Raw genomic sequence first — 22,439 nt, forward strand, 5'->3', positions numbered from 1 at the left:
TATTGATTGGTCTATCACATATTTTTGCCTGTTGAAATCATGGCACCCCAATGCTAAGGTGTTGTGGGTGATTTGTTAGGGCATTGCTATGTGGTTGCTATGGTGTTTTGTGTGGTCGATGGAAATTAGTCCCCCCCCCCACACCTATTTTATTGTCCGGTGTGTAAAAACAGTCCAGTTGTCAGGCAAAGTGATCAAAAAGCCACATAATTTAAGTTTCATGTCCGTAGCACAAACAATGTGGGATGAGTTACATGATGACGTTTAATACACAGACAGATTCGCTAAATTTGAGGTAACTAGCCATCAGTTGTGACAATGGAAACTCCGCTTTGACTTTGGACAGCAGCTAGCTGTGGCTCTGCAGTCTTCTGAAAATAAACCTGTCACGGCCCACAGGGCAGCAGTGGGTCTGAAGGAGAGTGGCAGATTTGTCTATATAAGGAGTGAGGGAGGTCTTCCCATAGGGCCATTCTGAGCTGAAGTGCAGGTGGAGCTCTGCCCGGCTACTTCATCCTCCTCCTCCTCCTCCTGCTCCTCATCCACCTTTCTTTGTCTCTCGCTCTGTTTTAGTCTGTCTTCTTCTTTGTTTTGGCCTTCTTTCAATTATAAGCATTCCTTAAACTCTATGTAATTTATCTAAAGCTTTTGTCTCCTACTAGACCTCCCCTCCTCCATTTTTATTTCCATTTTCACCCTCTCTGTGACAGGTGATCAGCCGGACTGCTGAGGAGAGGTTAGAAAACGTATTAATAGGAGTGTGGGAGACTTGGTCTTGCTCTTTCCTTTTGCACCTGCAGCAATTGCTGAACATGGCGATTTCGCCGCCTCCCTCAGGTCTAGACAGGACGGGTCACTTCAGTTCAGCCCAGGTGCAGGTGACCAGACAGGTCAGGCACCATCTCGGATGTCAGGCCACAGCTGAGAAAAATCCAGCCAATGAATCCATATGTGGAGTGGGGAGGGGTTTACATTGATGTGTTTTTATGTTGGCTCCTTAAACACGATAGATAATGACAATGTTTCAGCGAACAGCTTGACAAATACAACGGCGCTTTAAGCGAGCTTCCCGCTCCTGCGTGATTGTGTGGATGTTGTTTTTGATGAGCTTTTAAAGGCTTTCTACAACATTTAGGGCCGGGAGATGAGCCAACCGTCGCACCCCTCCCTTCGCTCTGCTGGAGCATGGACAGAAAACGAGCGAGAGATTCTGTTTCGCCTTTAATCGCCGACTAGCGCAAAGACAAACAGTACTCCTCCACCTGAGAGGCACTCTTAGGGGAGCACTAATGATGCATTTACAGGCTGTGTTTCAGCAGAACCTGGCCGTGCCCTTCAGGTCCACCCCGAGCTCTCGAACATATTACTTTACAACTGCATTGTCTTCCGTTCTGCTGAGCCGGGCAGAACGGCAGAGCAGCCCATCAGGAAAAACGAGCTAGCATCACACCGCTGCCTCCCAGGCTGATGTTTCTTCCCCTATTACCAAAGCTTGACATTTTAGAGAATGGCCTTTTCACTCTGGGGTTCTCTGACAATGTGCATGGAATCATGTGTCCTCTGCTGTCTTCCTCTGCTGTGTTTTTCTAAACTTAGCCCCTCGTTCGAGCGCCGGCTGACATCAGATGCCGTAGTCGAGAAGCGACGGTGTCAGCTTGGCCCTTCGCACAGTGAGTGCGGCCTTTCGGTGCGTTTCTGTGCTGCTGCGTGGTAAGCGGTGGTAAACACGCGGTAGAATGTGGCTGAGCTTTAGTAAGCCTTTCGTTTAGATCCCCAGCAGAGCCAGAAACAGGCTGACATCCTGCCAAGGAAGACAACTGCTGAGAAGGGAGGGGGAGAGAGGGAGAGAGGGAGATAGAGAGATAGAGAGATAGAGTTTTCCCTAGAGATAACTCAATGAGAAAATACGTGGTTGTCCATTTGGACTCTTTTGGAAAATTTTTAGCTGTTCTAAAAATGTTTATAGCATTATGCATGTTTATTGTATGCATAAATCGACTCCTAATTTCTAGGGATGGCATACAGTGGTCTACTAGTTGTCTAACTATTTAAATGTATGTGTGTATAAAACAATTTTATAACTATATAACTATATATATATAACTATAACTATAACTATATATATATATATATATATATATATAACTATATATATCTAACTATATATATCTAACTATATATATCTATCTAACTATATATATATATATATATATATATATATATATATATATATATATATATATATATATATATATAACTAAATATATACAGGTCCTTCTCAAAAAATTAACATATTGTGATAAAGTTCATTATTTTCCATAATGTAATGATAAAAATTTAACTTTCATATATATTATATTCATTGCACACCAACTGAAATATTTCAGGTCTTTTATTGTTTTAATACTGATGATTTTGGCATACAGCTCATGAAAACCCAAAATTCCTATCTAAAAAAATTAGCATATTTCATCCAACCAATAAAAGAAGTGTTTTTAATACAAAAAAAAGTCAACCTTCAAATAATTATGTTCAGTTATGCACTCAATACTTGGTCGGGAATCCTTTTGCAGAAATGACTGCTTCAATGCGCCGTGGCATGGAGGCAATCAGCCTGTGGCACTGCTGAGGTGTTATGGAGGCCCAGGATGCTTCGATAGCGGCCTTAAGCTCATACAGAGTGTTGGATCTTGCGTCTCTCAACTTTCTCTTCACAATATCCCACAGATTCTCTATGGGGTTCAGGTCAGGAGAGTTGGCAGGCCAATTGAGCACAGTAATACCATGGTCAGTAAACCATTTACCAGTGGTTTTGGCACTGTGAGCAGGTGCCAGGTCGTGCTGAAAAATGAAATCTTCATCTCCATAAAGCTTTTCAGCAGATGATAGCATGAAGTGCTCCAAAATCTCCTGTTAGCTAGCTGCATTGACCCTGCCCTTGATAAAACACAGTGGACCAACACCAGCAGCTGACATGGCACCCCAGACCATCACTGACTGTGGGTACTTGACACTGGACTTCAGGCATTTTTGCATTTCCTTCTCCCCAGTCTTCCTCCAGACTCTGGCTCCTTGATTTCCGAATGACATGCAAAATTTGCTTTCATCCGAAAAAAGTACTTTGGACCACTGAGCAACAGTCCAGTGCTGCTTCTCTGTAGCCCAGGTCGGGCGCTTCTGCCGCTGTTTCTGGTTCAAAAGTGGCTTGACCTGGGGAATGCGGCACCTGTAGCCCATTTCCTGCACACGCCTGTGAACGGTGGCTCTGGATGTTTCTACTCCAGACTCAGTCCACTGCTTCCGCAGGTCCCCCAAGGTCTGGAATCGGTCCTTCTCCACAATCTTCCTCAGGGTCCGGTCACCTCTTCTCGTTGTGCAGCGTTTTTTGCCACACTTTTTCCTTCCCACAGACTTCCCACTGAGGTGCCTTGATACAGCACTCTGGGAACAGCCTATTTGTTCAGAAATTTCTTTCTGTGTCTTACCCTCTTGCTTGAGGGTGTCAATGATGGCCTTCTGGACAGCAGTCAGGTCGGCAGTCTTACCCATGATTGCGGTTTTGAGTAATGAAAGTGAGTTGGGAGTTTTTAAAAGACTCAGGAATCTTTTGCAGGTGTTTAGAGTTAATTAGTTGATTCAGATGATTAGGTTAATAGCTCGTTTAGAGACCCTTTTCATGATATATAATTTTTTGAGATAGGAATTTTGAGTTTTCATGAGCTGTATGCCAAAATCATCAGTATTAAAACAATAAAAGACCTGAAATATTTCAGTTGGTGTGCAATGAATATAAAATATATGAAAGTTTAATTTTTATCATTACATTATGGAAAATAATGAACTTTATCACAATATGCTAATTTTTTGAGAAGGACCTGTGTGTATATATATATATATATATATATATATATATATATATATATATATATTAGGGTTGTAACGGTATACCGGTATGGCGATTTATCACGATATTGACATGCACAATTATAGGGCAGGGTGGTATGACGGTATATATCGTTAGGACGGTATATATCGTTATCGTAAGCGGGCGTGGTTAACTCAAGTGCAGCGTGCGTGAGACTGAGACACTGAGATTTGTCAAAGAAACATGGAGAAAGCAGATCAAGAGGATCCACAAAGGAATTACGTTTTCAAAAGGGCTGTTGTTAACATGATATTTTCGGGGAAAAATGAGCAGCAGTCAACTAGCAGTGCAACACCTGTACGCTACAGTTAGAGGAGTGCACGTTCGCAACGGGGAAAGCATGAAGCTTACTTGACAACATCAGTTAATATATCAATATCGTAACGAATTGAAATAACCTTAAATAATGTATAGTTATCTGCATCTTTCTGTCTCTTCTATATATTTACTTTTTAAACACGAAAATCGCATTCAGCATGACACGCAAGCGGTTGTTGTGGTAATGAACAAACCGCTTGTTAAAGGGACATTGTATAGGAATTTCTCCCATATAGCGGTGAAATTGTATTTTGCATTCAAATGAACGAATTGTGCTCTCCAGTGCCTCGCTTTTTCAAATGCGTGTTGCATCTACGGTAGCTGTTATGTTCCAAAAAGCTATGATATGTCTTCTAATAGCACTTCGTCGAGTTTTCCTTCGGGTGAACAGGTTTGTTATTTCAAACAAACTGCAACTTGACACAACGAACAAACGAATGTTACAGTATGAATTACAAAATTAGAAATAACAGTGCAATGCAGCCTTTTAAAGTTGCCGTGGCAGTGACAAGCGCTTCTCACTGTTCCGCTCCTCCATTTCTGCTGCTTTCAGTTACGTGACGCTGGCTCTGAATGAAAACGCTTTGTGGAAACGCGTTGGCCTAGTACTTTTTGACCCTCTCTGCTATTATAGTTTTTCAAGATGGCGGAACTAGCCTACATGGAAGCCTTCGTGGACCTACCCGTCACATTTATATAAAGATAATAAATTCTTCGTTTACGAGGATAAGTCAGATAATTGGCAGAGGTATTTGTACACCATTAAGGACATATTTATGACTAAAAATATTGATTTTAGATAATAAAATACCTAAAAAACTACACATTGTCCCTTTAAAGCGAATGTATAATCCTGTATCTGAGGCAAAATTACTAAATATGCTAAATATTCGAACTCCAAACAATTGGCCACTGAACCAGCTGATAAAATCTTCCTTTGATTCAATACGTGATTACAACTTGACTCTCAAATGAACCGATCGCATTTTACTGATGCATAAGAAGCGCGCGTACACACACACTGAGAGGGAGCGCGGTGTGTTCACCAGGCTATTAAACTAATGACGCAGTTACAAGGTGTGTATAATTTAAACTATTTAGTCAACACTAACAGTTGCTCCTGTTCGGTTTTCATACTGCTGCTCTCCTTCTAGTCACTTCTGAACTTGATGAACTTGACACTTCTGAACTTCTCTTGATTAAAGCTCCAGGTGACGGGTTGCCAGATATCACAAAAAGAGCAAAACAAGCCCGTTAAAAACGAAGTATAATAAGCAGACATCGCAAAAATGTACACATGTAAACATAATTAGTATTACTAATATCCTACACAATTAGAAGAAAGTAACTAATTTATTATGAATATAGAATAGTTTAATATAAAATATTCAGATATTATAAACTAATTGATGATCATGAAGTAAAGCAATAATTCAGCAACACTTTATTTAACTTTGAATTGCACCTACGAGTATGTAATATCAGTCAGTTGGGGGCAGTTCATCTAAAAGTTGATGAGTGTGTTTTGTTTACTATATTTAGCTATCAAAATAGTTTACCAAATAAATAATTTACAAAAGAAAAGAAAAATCAAAATCAAACAAGGTGAAATACATTTCATTTCTAAAGTTTTTGGGTTTATTTATTATACAAAGCCATTTTTGTCGCTTTTTCGAGAATAACTACATAAATAACTATATCGTGAAATATATAATTACCCTGAAATAAAGTTAGTCATACCGTGAAACAGAAATTTGGTCATACCGGCCACCCCTACACGATTATTATATCGTGAACATTTGCTTATCCACGGTTAAAAAAAAAAAAACAGATCTCACCTGCGCATATGCAACTTCTTTCCACTTGACTTTACCCATACATGTGCAGTGGAGAAAATGTCTGAGACAGAAGCGAATTCTAATCTCTATCCCCTGCCGAAAAAAAGTTAAAATCTGCAGTGTGATAATACTTTGGGTATACGAAAAATGAACGTGGGGTTGTCCTTGAAGATGGATTTCCAGTTTGCAAGAAATGTGGACGAAGAGTGGCTGCAAAAGGAGGAAATACGTTGAACATGTTTTCCCATATTTGCGAACACCATCCCTCCCTGCGGATAAAGTTTCATTTATAACTTAAGGAAATATTATTTCCGTGTTGCTAAGATGGATGAATAAATCTAATATATAGCTGTGGAATAAATCTAATTGCTATATGACTGTGTCTATTAATATAAAGCGCAAAAAACTGCTATATACTGTAAATCTAGTCTGTGTGAGATTAAACAGCGCCGTTTCGCCTAGTACATACTCAAGTAGCCTACAGTATATGTGATGCTCATAATATATGTGTGTATGCATGTATGTATGTGTATAGGTGTGTGTGTGTGTATATATATATATATATATATATATATTTATAAATATTTGTTTATGTAATGCATATATATTATTTTTGTATTCAATTACATAATGCCTTTATTATTTATTCATTTATCTTTTATTTGTTTTTGTATTTTGTGCCATTCCGCTACATTCAGTCTGTTTTGGAACGTACAAATACATTTTATTTCAGGTAAACTTAAAGATTCTTAATTATACAGCGCTAAAGATATATTCATCGACTAGTTGTTCAGGCAATTCACCGACTAGTCTGGCTGAAACTGAATCCTTAATATTTATGCTTGTCTTTTATTGCCTCTGACACAAGTAAAGATTTTTTAACTGTAAGATTGAAGGGCCCTTAGAATAATGTAGGTCTATTGAAGGGTTTTTCTCTGCCTCCAGGAACTGTGTCTTTCAGGTGAGAGATACTGTAGGATACAATTTGCCACAACAGATTCACCATAGGTAACAAGCGCTTTAAGTGGGATGAACAAGTATAGAGACAGGAAAATCAATTGGCATGGTAGAACGCAGTGGAGCATGAAAAGAGGAAGAGAAGTCTTTTCTAACCTGACGACCTGAGACGCTCCGCATACAGGAAAACTTTCTCTCCTCAGTAATAACAAATGCAGCCTATATGGCCACTGCATGCGGCACAGAGTAATGAATTCGACAGTCCAAACTTTTCCAAACAACAAATGAAATCAGTGGATGTACAATTTCAAGATGATATCATCCTTTTCATTTCATTTCACCCTTTGAAGAGCCCTCTAAAGAAGCATCAAGCCCTGGTAAACATGAACTATATAAAAGTGCATAAAATATTTTAAAAAAATTTTTAAAAATTGTTTTTACAGTCCAGATTATGTATATAATTACCGTCAGGAGCTGCATAAATTAGCCAAACTCTTATCAGATGTCATTTGACAAGTGTTGTTTGTTGTCCGAATATCCGTAGTTACATGTTTACTTGTTTTTGATAAATGAATAACTGGACATCTGATAATGTGTAACTTCTCCACCAATGCAAGCATTTAAGCACAGGAAATGCTGTAGTGCCAAGTAGCATGTGGTGCTGGTACTTTTTAGCCTAGAGAAAACAAAACAGTTTTGCTTTCTTTTCTTTTCTCTTCTCAGTCTAAAGACAGATTTGTACTGTTTGGTGCTTTCCCTCTGTATTAACGTTGGTATACACGTACCATTAAGTCAAAGTGGTTTAAAATGTCAGAAAATATAGGAAACGACGATGCTAAATGCTAAACGGATCAGATTTTTTGTAGGCTAACCTTTAACTAAGTAGACTAGACACCTGACCTAATGTCCAGTGTTGCAGAAGACTATGTATGCTTCTATAATCCTGTTCTCCCTCTTTTTCCCCAGCTCTCTTTCTCTATCTCTGTCTTCTCGGTGTGGTAAAAAGCTGCTCCCTGTCCGCTCCTCTCCATGTGAAGTGTACTGCTGATGGATGACTTTTTGAGGTTGGAGCAAATAGGGGGCGTAAACAGTAACTCTTTGGCTGAATATTAATTGCTCTTTTTCTTTCACAATAAATCATTCACATAGAAAATTCCTCTAGCGGCCATAGAACATTCTGTTGAGAAGTCAAGGTTTGTGTTTGTATGCATTTACACAAAATGGCATGTAAATTCACCTTGTATGATGCCTGAAAGCACCTGCACAACGCAGCGTTGTAAGCAGAAAGAACACATGGTCTATCCGCTGCATGCCAGCTGCGATTAGTCGGAAAAATGCTTTGCACTACCAACACTGCACAGAAAGCTTTCAATAATGTCTTGAAAGCAAGGAGTCACGTCACCTTTAATTGGCGTAAAAGCTGTTGGAAACTCTATGGCGACACACATGTACAGTATTTCAGCAATCCATTATATCAATTCTGCTGTAGCTTTCACTTTCTGTCTTACTATGACAGTCCTCCCTCTCTTTTATCCAAAAATCCTCGCTGAATGCCAGCAGTTGTATTTGACTATTTCGTCAAAATATGCTTGTGCGTTTTATCCACCAGATGCCACTTAAGTGAGGTGTCAATAACATTTTAAGATAACAAAAGACTGCCGTATGTTGGAAAAGAAGAGTGTTTTTCCATTGACTCCTACATGGGAGTGCTTTATTCCGCGAACGCTTCACGCTCCATTTGCCGAGCTGTTTTCTTTCTTTTCCTTCCTTCCTTCCGCTCGCCGCCCACAAACTCTGTAACATCTCCGTGTCTAACCTTCACTTTGTTGCTGTGATTAGTATTCACGAGGCCGAGCGGTGGCCTGTAGAGGTGAACCGGATGCCCTTCGCCCCTCATTAGCGAGGTCGTTCTCCGGAGTGGACGGCTGTGACACGGCTGTTTGCTGGTGGCCGTGAGGGAGGGCCGAGATCTCCGTGAAGTGTAATGCATGTCAGAGGAGCCCTCAAAACGTGGAGACCGCATCCCCGCTCGGATCAGCACTCCTTCATTGTTATTCACGGAGCCAAGGCTTCAGGTCCAAGGCAGGAGAGAGAAAGTTCCAAGGGCTTGTATTGACAGAGCTGTTTATGATAGGCCAGGGTTGGATTTGAGTCTGCGCCTACTGTGGATCTGTTCGATATGAGCTGGGGTATCCATATAGATGAGGATGTGGCAGAGGAGAAGATCCAGTTCTGTCTTTGGACAGTCAAGAAGTGTTCGCTGGAGGAGCTTTATTTAGCTGGAACCCTCAGATTTGATATGTTTAAGCAGATCAAATGCATTGTAGGAGATGTAAGACAGCTAAAACAGCGTGCTTGTAGTGCACTTCTGTCCACTACCCCGTTTTTGCAGCAATGGCAGTTTGAATTAATTTAGTCATCACTCAACATTAGTCTTTAAAGTATACTCATCTACTCTACTCTTTATAAGACTTACTCCACCGAGCTATTACTCTTCAGATCAGTTTTCAATATGTGGCAGTCGATATGAGTTTTTCAAGGGCGATATCAATAGAGCAGGTTGGATGATGGCCTATATGATACCGATATATAATAGTACAATTTAATCAAATCAACTAAAACGAATACTATTATTACGGAAATTGGGAACAGTTGTTGTACACTATAATACATCTGTTATCCGGCCAAGTGGGTATAATTATACAGTATCTCAAAATTAACTGTTAACATCAGTCTATTGCTATTTAATATTGTGTAAAATAATAATATTGTGTAAAATAACAATGAATTTCTGAATTTTTTTTATTTTTAATTCGCAGTCATTAAATTGTATTATTATACGGCTCTGTGGAATACTTTATTCTGGTCAGCGCATTAAAGACGCTCGCTGACGCCTCGCTATGTTAAAAATCTGGAGCTGTCGGCCGATTTAACATCCAGTGTTGTCAAGTGTCGTGACGAGCTACAGCCATTGAGAGAGCAATGCATGGGTTGAGGTCCCCTCAAGGAAAAAAAGCAGCAGCAACATGCCAAACCACAACACGAACAGGCTGCTGCTTTTTCATTCTAAACATGTTTTACTCACCTCCATCTTTTTCTGTTGCACAGACAATCCCTGCTGCCTGCGTGTGCTTATCCATTCTTTGACCCATATTCTTTGGTTTCAGGGTTTTTCAGAACAGATCATGGCGCAAACAGCTTGCAGCCCTATTTTCTTCCCGAAGTCCAATTTCAAATATACAACTCCTTTTTTGTGTGTTGTTTCGCACCAGTTCCACTTCTGGCATATGTTTACGTGACAAAATGTGGTTTGGTGACCAGATAGAGTCGTTGGGTGACAGAGTTGTTGTCAGTTCGTGTGTGTATGGCCCCCTATTGCAGATCATTTTGTGTAGTGTGAACGTCACAACGACTTCAAGGCTCAAGATTACAGACAGCAAGCCATGTAGTCTGAACAGCACAGCGATCTGCTGATGTTTAAAGTCGTGTAGTCTGAACTAGGTATTAAATGTCCGTCTAGTTTGAACTTGCCGCTTGCTAGCAACTGCTTTCTTCGTGAAAGCTTTAAGACCTATTTCAACTCAAGTCCATATTTCGTGTCTAATTATTTACTTATGTGGCAAGTAGCTGTGTAATAATCAGGATAATGTACAGCCAGATGGTTGTCATCGCAGAATAAACCCCTTCAGGCTGATGCAAGATCCTGATCACCCTGTCTGGGTTTATTCTGCGATAACAACTGGCTGGCTGTACATTATACCTTACATGTTGTAATTATATGGGCCTTTGGCCATCATGCTCTCTAGATATTGCTAAATGCATAAGCTTGAAGTGGAAAAGTCTATCATATAGCTGATCAATGTCTACAGTACCACTGGTAGTTGTCAGTTGGTGTCGCTTAACATTTGCATAAAGTTTGCCATCCATGCTGTTCAAACTTATTGAAAATGAATGCCTTCAGGTTGCTTTGTCACTGGTCCAATCAGGCCTTAATACTGACAATGTTTTGCATTTACATTTCCCTTGTCTCTGACTTTCCTTTTCCTCTCAGTGGAATGCATATGCCATATTATTGCAAAAAGACTTTTAAAATGTCAGTCATCATAATTGTCATACTGTACTCGTCTCATGTCACACTTTGTGCCCTTGTCATGTCTGTTGGCACACAGAAGTACATCCACATGAAAATGGTTCGTAGAAGGCTCGCTTGCCATTTACTCTGCTGGGTTTGCCTAATAGAACAGGCACTAGCGGATGGCAATGGAAATTACCGGTTATTTCCAGTTGTGTGAAAAGGTGATGAAATTACAGTAATATGAACTGGCAAATTCTATTTGGTTAGCGAAAATTTAGCGCACTCAAATTTGGGGATGGCAGAGTGTAAGCTATTGGCAACGTTTGAAGTATACCCGGTCTGGAGGCTAAGTGATTGTTATTATTCACAAGCTTTGAAGAGAGCTAGAGAGAGTAAGAGTGACAGTAAAAAAAAAATCTATTACATTTTTGCCTCTAAATGGAGCTTGATTAAAGTGTTAAGTAGAGAAGTGTCCCAAAAGGTACCCTTCCTGTCACTGTGGAAACGGCACGGTGCCGTGCTCCACGGGCAATCTGCCGTGCCCTCATTTCATCTGATTTGCATGCTAGAGAGAATTAGGTAATTGGCATTTATGCAGAACAAAAGAGGAGCTGCTCTCCCGGATAAAGGAGAGAGGGCTTTTCAAGTAGAACCCGATGTATGCGGCGGCAGAGCTGCTTTTTTATGCAACACTTTTGTATCTGTGTGTGTGTTTCAAGTATGATGCCGTTGCGCCTTTGGCAGTCGGGCGCAGGGAGTAGGAGGAGGAGGAGGGTGGGTGGAATCCACCGCACTTCCTCCAGCGAGAGAACGCCACGTTTATCAGAGCCAGTTCCTGCAGAACATCTTCACGTGTTCCATGGCAGACGGTCGACGTTGCTCCATGAGAATGCTTGAAGCGGAATTGAAATATGGCGCAGGGGCAGCGAGGCTTGAGAAAGCAGCGGGAACCTTCGGCAAATCGTTCATCCAAATATTGCACCCGTGCCATTTAAATCCCAGTTATGGAGAGCCATTTCATGGCTTCAATTATACAGAACAGTTATCCGAGTGCGTGAGGGAAGGGTTTTGCCCCACGTTAATGGCTCCTATTAGAGCGAAGGAGAGGCAATGAGAGAGAAAGTGCGTCCGATGGCGGCTCCACTCAGAACTGCACTTGAAATCGGTTTGAACAAGCCTTATCTGGCTAAGGCAGAACCACTGGCCTGTTTACTGTGTAAACTGATCACGGGCTCCGTCGTGTTGTGTTGTGCGAGTCTTTATTAATTAGAGCAGCCAGCCTGTTTGAGTTAAAAAAACTCTCAAAGTCATTTATTCATATCTCTCTCTCTCTCTCTCTCTCTCTCTCTCTCTCTCTCTCTCTTTCTTTCTCTTTCTCTCCCTGCTGATATCATTGTGTGACAGATGTTAAATTAGAGGCATGTCGCATTTTCACCTCTCTGGGGAAGTGAGGGAGTTTGAACAGAATGGATTTTAACTCTCAGAACCTCCAAATCAAAATGCTGCGAAAGGGATACGACGCATTTCATGTTTGTAATGCCTTTAAAGGTGTATTGATCACCTCTGAAGAGCTCCAAATGTGCACATAAAGCATTTTAATTGATTGAGGAGGTAGATATAAGAAGGATTATGGGGTTTACTCAGTTTTCCAGCTGCTGGCCCAAAACATACTCGAACACTGCTAGCTAAGCAAAGCTCAGTAGTGAGCTTTATTATAAACCGTTCTTCTATGGTCATTGCTATGGCTGAACAGACTGTCTGAAGAGAAACCAGCTGATCAAGTTGCGTAACATTCAAATGTTGACTCGTTCATAGCTAGCTAGTATAGGGATGCACAATATGTAGCTTATAATTTTGATATTGGTCTTAGTTATAACAATTCTTTTTGTCATATTTTACAATATTTTTAAAAGAAAGTTAGCCATGGGCTGGTTTAATTTCCCCCCCCCGTTTCAATGCATCATAGCAGCCATATATTTGTTGAATGATAGTGAGAAAAGTAAGATTGTTATATGTAAAAAGAAATATTAAGAAAATTGTATTTAAAATAAAAGCTTTTTTCAATTGCAAATGATGTTTGATGACATTTGAATCGCGTTACAAAATGTAGATTGAATTATAATATAGGCAAATACATCGTTTATCAACCTGTTTGTTAAATATATAATAATAGTTATAATAATATTGGTATTTACCCTAATTTTGATATTGGCCCTGAATTGGTGAGGTATTATTAAATTCCTGTCCTTTTTGCATGACTTTTCAAACAGGTTGTGCAAACACTTTTTTCATCCTTTAATTACTTGAGGTTTGTTAAAGTAATGCAAGAATGCATGGTAAATTGTCCAAGTGTTCCCGTTTGCAGGCTTGTGTAGAGTTTATGGCTTTAGTTGTAACCAACTATTTACCAAACCCACATTGCCTTGATGGAGCATTGAAGGGTGTATTTTAGAATGGAGGCATAACATTCTCATTTAGTTAGTCAGCACGGCACATGTTTTGTCAGCAAAAGTCTGTATGTAAAACGTGAAGCACAGACTGTGTTTGTGTACGAGAGCTCATTTACTCATGGCGTCACTTCAGCAGGTGAGGACGGCGGTTGGGAGAGAAAGAGGGGGTGGGTTCCCTCTCATGTCACAGCCCAACAGAGTGGCTCTATCTGGGCCAGGGGTCACAGAGACGAGGGGCTCTGGAGTGTCGCTGTGTGCGAGCGGGGCTGGCTGAGAGTAATGGAGTGTTTCAGAGAGGTGAGGACTCGGCTCTGAAAAGCAGCACCGCACTCAGAGAGGCGTTTTTTTTTTTACTGAGAAAAACACTCCCACCACAGCCAGCCCCTGCATCAGTGCAGAGGCAGGTCACACATGGATGAACAGGGCTCTCTCTCTCTCTGTGTATGTGTGTGTGTGTGTGTATGTATGAACATGTGCTTTAGGCTCTGCAGCAGTCCTGCTAGCGTATTTCAGCCCACCCTAGAATTTCTCTTAAAACCCATCCAACCTGTCGCATCACTGGAGTTGAAACCGACTTTTTAGTGTTGATAAGCTAAAACATGGACATGTTAAGTACAAAGATTTGTTAAAAGCACCTCTTTACTTACTATGCAGTTGTAAATAGCCATTCTGTATCTGTATCTGTATCTGTATTAGCTTTACTTGTACTAGTCAGCACTTGTTTTGTATCTGTACAGGAAGCACTTCTTTTCCTAACACTTAGGTAAAGAAAAATGTAATTCTTGCCATCTGTTGATCGTAACAGTCTTGCATGTGAAATTCAAGCACATTTTTGTGAGTTGCCCTGGATAAGAGTGTCTGCTAAATACCTTTGATGTAAACGTAATTATGTGTACAACTCAAGGTTATTGCTGTTATTGAGCCCATGGCTTTGTTTTAAGTCGTGCACATTGTGTGAGAAGCTTTCTGAAAATAACCACCCGGGTCGAACATATGTGGAAGCTTTTTTGGTCAGCTTGAGTGAAAATGCTTCTCTGATGGCTTTAGTCCTTGAACACCACAGGTGGGATTAAACTAATCACTCAGAGAGGGCGACCATTGATCAGTGCTACTTAAGCCCTTTGGAAAAACATGGCTGTCCAGACACAGTGTCACCGAGATCTTTTTTCCCCCACAGTGACGGAAGCCGCTGCTGTGGACGGAAATGTTATGTATAGTCACATGCACATGGCAGTGTTGTTTAGATGGTGATGGATAGGGTTGTCACGATAACAAAAGTTCAGTTGTCGGTACAAATACTGGAAATAAAAAAACATTAAATTAATGCTTTAAAAAATGTTGTCTAGTTTTGTTCCGTCCGTTGTTTATCACTGTCAATCATCACGCATTTAAATACGGTTGTCAGTCCAAAAACTCTGCAGTGTACTTAGCAAGATTAAAAACTAAACTTGTATTCAGATTCTGAATGGGTAATAAACAGATCGCAAGAACTGAACCCTCTCTTAATAATCAATAAGGCTGTTAATCTCCAAAGTGCAAGCTCACGGAGTTCTGCACTCTCACGAAAACTACCATTATAATAAAAAAGCTGTTTTATTTGTACAATGAATTTCTTATTTACATTGTGTTTACACTTTGTTGGTGATTATGAAAGGATTCGCAAGCCTGCAGCTCAACGTTGAACAAAACAAAACCTTGTGCGTTTCCAGCGACGTTTAGCGGATTCTTACTAAATAACTGACTAGCACATCTCATAGCCCAACATATATGATTGTGATTGGCTGTGATTATGCTTGTAAAAACACCCTGTAAATAGAAACCTTTGATGCCTAGAGATCGAATGAGAGCGTTTGAAAGCAGCGTCTGTCAACGGGTACTGAATATACCTGGTACTCTGTTCTACCGGTAATATTACAGTAATATTGTTATATATTTATTGTAATAATATTACAATTGAAAAATAACTGTTTGCTAAAATGTATTTCTGTAATGGCAAAGCTAAATTTTCTGTGAAGGCAAAGCTAAATTTTCTGAGCAACAGCTATAGTTTGCATGGTAAAACTTTCTTGTAAAAGTTATGCATCTTAAATTTATCCCACATACACACCGAGACAGACATCTCTGGCCATTTTGAAGTTTCCCGCAATGTTTTGTTTTAGATCAAAATCATGATTTTCAGCTGATTCGGTTTAATTCTGTTGTGCACTGTTTAGCTGTTCTGCATAACTCGGGTCACTACCCTCCTCCTCATTCATTTTTTAAAGTTAGACATTAACCTTATTATTATTCTTAAATCATTTCATTATATACTATATATATATATATATATATATAAGAAAGCCTGTTTTCCCAATTCATTTTTTGTTTGTAAAAATGTTATGCCTATAGGGTCTCTAATGACCTAATGTGTGTAACATTGTATTTATTTTTTCTGCATAACAATAATTGAATCTTTGATGATTGAATAAGTGCAATCCACCTTTATTCCACAAGGTGGCAATATCTGATACACAATGATAAAGTAATGTTTCACTCATAGTTACAGCAGGCAGAAAACAAAAGAATAGGAATGTACCACAAATGTACCATCGGCAAAACTTGAAATGGCTCTGCGATTTACAGCAGAGCATGTACTGAACGCAATCAAATATTAGTGTCACAGTCAATTGATGGTGGATCTGATGAAGAAGCTTGGCGATCAAAATAATGATTTTGAAGATGCTGAAAATTATAGTTTTGAAGATATATTTGAGATAGCAAATATGAGCCAGATGCTGAAGGTATTGGGAAATGAGCACTTGACGAGGACAGTGATGATGGTATAAAACATCTGAGCAAACTGAACCCTTACTAGCTCCAAGAGGTAACAAAATATGATTTTAATATTTTTATATCAGGAGAGAGTTTTATATTATCGCGACAGGTGGCGATCCATCCGTGTTAATAATTGGCGAAACATTCATGCATTTAAGGGTTAAGACTACTTATTACAGATTTTAAAAATGTCACTGCCCTTAGAACTGCAGCAGCAGCTGTGTAGCATGTTGCTTGACAGCAATATGGCCTCCTTCCCAAGGCAGAGTCACTCATAAGAGCCATCGTTCTAATTGCAAGTTAATCCCTCACTTGAGGTTCAGTTATCCTCTTGCTGCCTAGTAACACAGAGAGGAAAGGCTGTTTTGGTGAAACTCATCTGCAAGCCCCCAGCAATCTTTATTCGCTCAAGAAATAACGTCACTTTGATTTTAACATGTGATTATCACTATAGTTTCCACTCTGACTGGCCAGCAGTTTGGAAGTAATATTAATACTTTTTTTTGGCCTAGATTTTCCACTCAAATCCAAATGCTCATCGGCGGTGACAAATGAACTCTGTAGAAGTGAGTGATAAGAAAAGAGTGATTTTCGCCACCAGCGGGATATGGCGACGCTTCGTCTTGCACTGGGTCAATAATCCCTGCCATGCCCAGTAACTTCCTTAATCTAGCCCGAGCCTTATACGCATTGTATGTGGATGGTTAATGCTGGTACATCAATAGGGATTATATAACGCTAAAATCTCAACTGAGTGCAGTGTGGCAGGCGTGGACCAGTTCATCGACACGCTGTGGAAAACTCACTGAAGGAGGTGGCAGAGGAGAGCCCGACACTATCAATCAATCAATCGTCCTATTAAAGTGAAAGTGCCCTCTCCTGGAGCCATCTCGCCCACTCTGACTGCACCTTATCCCTTTTACTTTCATCCGGAGCAATCAATCTCATGCTGCATCCGCTGCTGTGCCACTGCCTTAAGGCACAGTGATTCTGGATGCTAGGATGATAGTCTGTATACCTCTGACCTACTACACAGCTGAGGACAATAGAAAACTAGTTTTGTTTTATGGAATGGATTTGTTTTTTTTTGTGGTGCATACTGATATTTTTGAAGCTTGGTGATTACTGCTTGTTTATTGACTTAAGTGGAGTATAATTGTTCAATATTTCGTCTAGGGTTGTAGACCGTTAGGAATGTAGGTTTTGGTCATTTTGACCGCTTGAGGTCTCCACAGGAAAACAAGAACAGGAACAGTAAATTGTTAATCTATTGTTGTCACAACAAAATGGCCACTAAGCACAGCTTAATTTTTTTGAGATGCAGTAATTATAGAAGGAATATATCTCCAGTATGAGTACAAAAACAAAACAAAAAAAATCTTAAAATGCTAAATTATTTAAATATATTTGTTTATTAATTAAAAAATAAAATATATTTTTAATTTTACTATTTTAATAATTTATTTTAAAAAAAAGGCCTTTTAAAGGAGCAGTGTGTGATTTTTAGCAGCATCTAGTGGTGAGGTTACGAATCACAACCAACAAAAGTTACGAAAAAATGTCATTGTCTGAGACCGCAGAGAGTAGCCAGTTCAGCAGTGAGGTTTCTTTACGAGGATAAATTAAGAAATTATGTTTACTTAATTATTCAGTAAAACTATGTTATTGCGAATATTATAGTTATTTGTTCATCAATGTGTCAGTGTTTTATTCGCTGAACTAAGCTTGCTTCCTTAGCAACATAGTAACGAAACGCACTACTGTAGAAACATTTCGGCGCATTTCAATGTAAGGGGAACCCGCGGTGTATGTAGATAGAAACTGCTCATTCTAAGGTAATACAAATATAACGATTCATTAAGTAAGGTCTTTATACACCACTGAAAACTTCTTTTTCAAGGTAGTGACGAAACGCGCTCTGTAATGCTGTTTGTTCGCTGTCGGCTACGGTAGAAACATGACGACACAATATGTCAACCTCATTAGAAGGGGGAGCCCGCGGTTATGAGATATAAATGTCTCATTCTAAGGTAATAAAAACATAACGGTTCATTATGCAAGGTCTTTATACACCACTGAAAACATTTATGGATCTTATATTGCAATTCTGTCAATAGATCCTCAGAAATATTACACATTGCACCTTTAAGTTGTACAATTTCCAATAGTTTGTTGTAGTGAAATGTCATGATTTTCTATTTCTTTTATTTTGATGTTCATTCTGTTGAGCAAAATCCTGTATTTAAAAAGTGAATTATGGTATATTTGTATAGATATTATTAAAAAAACATCTTTTGGCAAGTAATTCATAATTTAAATGAATCATGTAAACGAACAAACGCAAATACATACACTAATATTAGTATGGTGTTTCTCCTTTTCTTGTCAATATTGTATGTTTAATATTAACAACAGCTGTTATACACCCTATTGAGATTGGCAGTGTTTTTGCTAGTATGTATGCTGGTACTTCATGGAGGTGGTGAATATGACATGCCCTCCTACTAAAGGGCTGCAGAGACATCTTGACTTGAGTCTGCCATCAGATTTTCCTGACAGCTCCGAGGGTGTCAGAACATTAGTTGTTGGAGCTTAAGAGTTTACATTAGCTCTGGAATTTGAGCGATTTTGGAAGACTGCCATGATGTTTGTAGAGTGGAAACACAGCTTAGAGGCGTCCACGAACAAGCACTCATTGGTTGTGTCTCCATGATGATGCATATGAATACCCTCATGTCAGATCCCCATTTGAATGATCTTCTCGCAAGAAGATGACATCTTGGAATAAGGAGTAAAACATATCTATTTAGTATATATGTTGCTAGTCAGAGCTGGCTTATGTTCCATGCCTCAGATGGAGCTCCGGAGGTTGTTATTTGGGCCACGATTCGACTCTAAGGCTGTGTTCAGTATGCCATTCAAGAGACTGTAGTGGGAGAGGAAGAACAGGGCTTGATGTCTGTTGTCTGGCCTTTCCACCACTTTTTTTTTTTTTTTTTTAGTCAGTCCACGACTTCCGCTGACCAGCTGGGCCCTAATTACCCAGAACCTGCCAAACAGACACTTTATGTGCAATTCACTCGTTTATCGGGGAACAAGATTGTTTTCTTTCAAACCAATTTTATCTATGTGTGTATGTGCTCATGATAATAGCTCCAGCCTCTGTGTTTGAGCACATTAAAAAGATAACAGAGTATTGATATTTTCATACACATTTTCCCAGACAGAATTTGAAAATACACATGCATATATAAATATACAGGTATATACATTTCCTGACTTTTTACATCTTTGCACACCATATTTGAGAACTAGTGGAGGGAAATTTTCTGTGAATGACTTGCATTTATATTTCTCCATTGTGCTCTAAATATAAAAATAAATCCACGCAGGTTTGCAAGCATACAAGGGTGAGTAAATGAAGACAGACTTAATTTGAGGTGTACCGTCACTTTGAGTTGTTCTAAACAAATATCACGGGTGATCTGGATAGTAAAGGTCATAAATACGATTTCCCACATCAAAGTGCTGGAAAACACTGAAGTCGATCTTGACTTCAGATAGTCCCGTGCCTTGTTTGGTCTGCATTTGCGCTGACAACTTAGACATGATACCTGAACACACGCAAAGAAAATGCAAACACGATCACATTCAGCAATGCCAGAAAGCACATAGAAGTGGGAAGTGGCTTCTGTGAATTAAAAGTTCACTTTAGGCCCGCAGGATGGATGCTGATGGCGTTTGTTAACTCTTCTATTTCTCCTGAACAGATTAAACTGATGTGAAGCTCTGCCTTGCCTTGTGGAGATTATTTCACTACGAGTTCAGACATTTCAGAAGTAGAAAGGATTGCTAAAGGCCTGCCTCCAAACGATGTGGAATGCTGATAAATTCCTCAGCTTGCACTATACTTAATATTTCAGAAAAGGACATAAAAGTCTGATATCGTTTTATACTCCTAAATGGCAGCTTGGGAGAGATAGTCTGGGGGAAAAAAAATCCAGATCTATTGTGAAAACTGAAAGGAAAGGAAAACGTACAGTCGCTTTAAAAATGTATACAGCTTCCAGCGTAATGGTGTAAGTAATTTGTTAAGTGCTTATAACTCCCCTGCTAAAGTTTCAAAGATTTTGCCCCAAGCAAGCACATAATTAGCATATTAATTTTTCAGAATCGCTTTGAGGGGCAAGCACTCAATTTTTTTCTCTCATTTCTTCTTTCACCCCTCCGTCCTTAATGTGAAAATATTTTTCCGTTCTGCAGACTGTTTATCAAGGCTGAAAGCTCATTGATATTCAGCGCGAGTTCGTTTGAACGGAGACCAGGAGGTGTATCAGCCTAGCCATCTCCTGGGTCCTATAAGGAGCTATGAGCGGCCGCGATCTATCTTCATAACTGTACAATAATCTATCGACTCTGGGTTTGAGTGTAAAGCACATCAGATCATTAAGATAAAACCATGAAGGGGGTATTGCTACATTTTGTCATTGAGGAATATTGGTGTTAGTGTAGTTTGAAATCACAAAAGCACACTGGCGGAGGATAGCACCAAAAACAGTTTATTTTGCCATCGTTGTGTGAAAGATGGTACTCAAGCTCAAGATTTATATACTGGCCTGCTGAAAAAAGAGGCTTTTTAGAAATATCATTTCAGTATACACTTCCGTTCAAATATTTGATGCATGATTAAAAAAAAACTTTTAAATTAATACTTTTATTCAGCGAGGATACATTCAATTGCTCGAAAAGTGACAGTAAAGACATTTATAATGTAAGCAAAAGATTTTTTTATTTAAAGTAATTGTTCTTTTGAATTTTCTATTCATCAAAGATTACAAAAAAAATATCACTGTTTTCACAAAAATATTAAGCAGCATAACGGTTTTGAACATTAATATTAAGAAATATTTCTTGAACAGCAAATCAGCATAATAGAATGGTTTCTGAAGGAGCATGTGACACTGAAGACTGGAGTAATGATGCTGAAAATGAAATGTATTACACTAGAAAAAGTTATTTAAAATGTAATATATATTGTGTATTTCATAATGTTATTGTAAAATAAGTGCATCTTTGGAACATTATAAGATATATATATATATATATATATATATATATAGGGTGCGATTTGTGAAAAAAAACAGAGGGGGGGGGGGATGTTTTGAAACATTTTTATTCATAAAAATAAATCATGAGAACATGAACTTCATCACTGCATTTGCAGGATTTTTTTAAATCTTTTTTCTTATTAACTCATGAAGTAGCCTAATGCAATATTTTTACTCTAATAGCTTATCTTTCCCCACACATATGATCTGTGATCATGCACAATGAAAAAACATGCAAGAATTAAATCCCCCTCCCAGTAAGTTTTACTGCTGCTGTTAAAGTAATAACGTTAACATTACATCGCGATGCTGAGCTACAGTGAAATGATAGAAAAGACAGATGCATTATCTGTGTTAGTCAATTCGCTTCACGTGATTGAGGCGAATTCGCCTCAACTGCGCCAAGCTAAACGCCTCATTCGCGCTGCAGGACCTCTAGACGCACGTAAACGGGTCTTTACAATGACTTAATGGGGCATTCGGCAACTCTGGCTATTTCTTCGCTGATTTTCACTTTTGTTGTCGCATGTTTTCTCAGCGAGCTCCCCCTACAGCTGTGAGGCGTATATTTCACAACAATGTCGCAAAAAAAAAAACTCACTTGCGGCACCCTCCTCCCCCTTTCTTCCGCTGCTCATGTGCATTTGTTATTATCGGAGCCGGCCAACTTTATCGTGTGGAGCTATGTCTACCGAGGTGGGTAATACATCACACACATTGAGGGCGGCGTGTGTATTTATGTCGAATTGCCATAAAGCAGTTTGTGTTTCTCGCTCGTTCTCACTTCTCACGAGACTTCCTATTTCCAATTTACCGAATGCCCCTTTAACATCGACCTGAAAGTGTTGATAGGCTATTACTCGTGAGGTGTAACCAATCAGATAGCGCCGTGGGCGGGACATTGAGCGAGTCTGCAGAGTGGTGATTACAGAGAGGTTGCGGCAGCTATATCAG

The 22,439-nt window shown here is 39.4% G+C and overlaps 1 protein-coding gene across 19 annotated transcripts in view; it reads left to right on the forward strand.

The window, feature by feature from the left end:
* The window catches only part of msi2b (musashi RNA-binding protein 2b), a 269,219-nt gene that overhangs the window by 42,955 nt on the left and 203,825 nt on the right, over positions 1-22,439 (forward strand). The gene's annotated exons all lie outside the window — the stretch shown is intronic.

This window comes from Siphateles boraxobius, unplaced genomic scaffold, assembly GCF_051911475.1.
Source record: "Siphateles boraxobius isolate OS27281-9 unplaced genomic scaffold, OSU_SipBor_1 6, whole genome shotgun sequence".
NCBI classification, from domain to species: domain Eukaryota; kingdom Metazoa; phylum Chordata; class Actinopteri; order Cypriniformes; family Leuciscidae; genus Siphateles; species Siphateles boraxobius.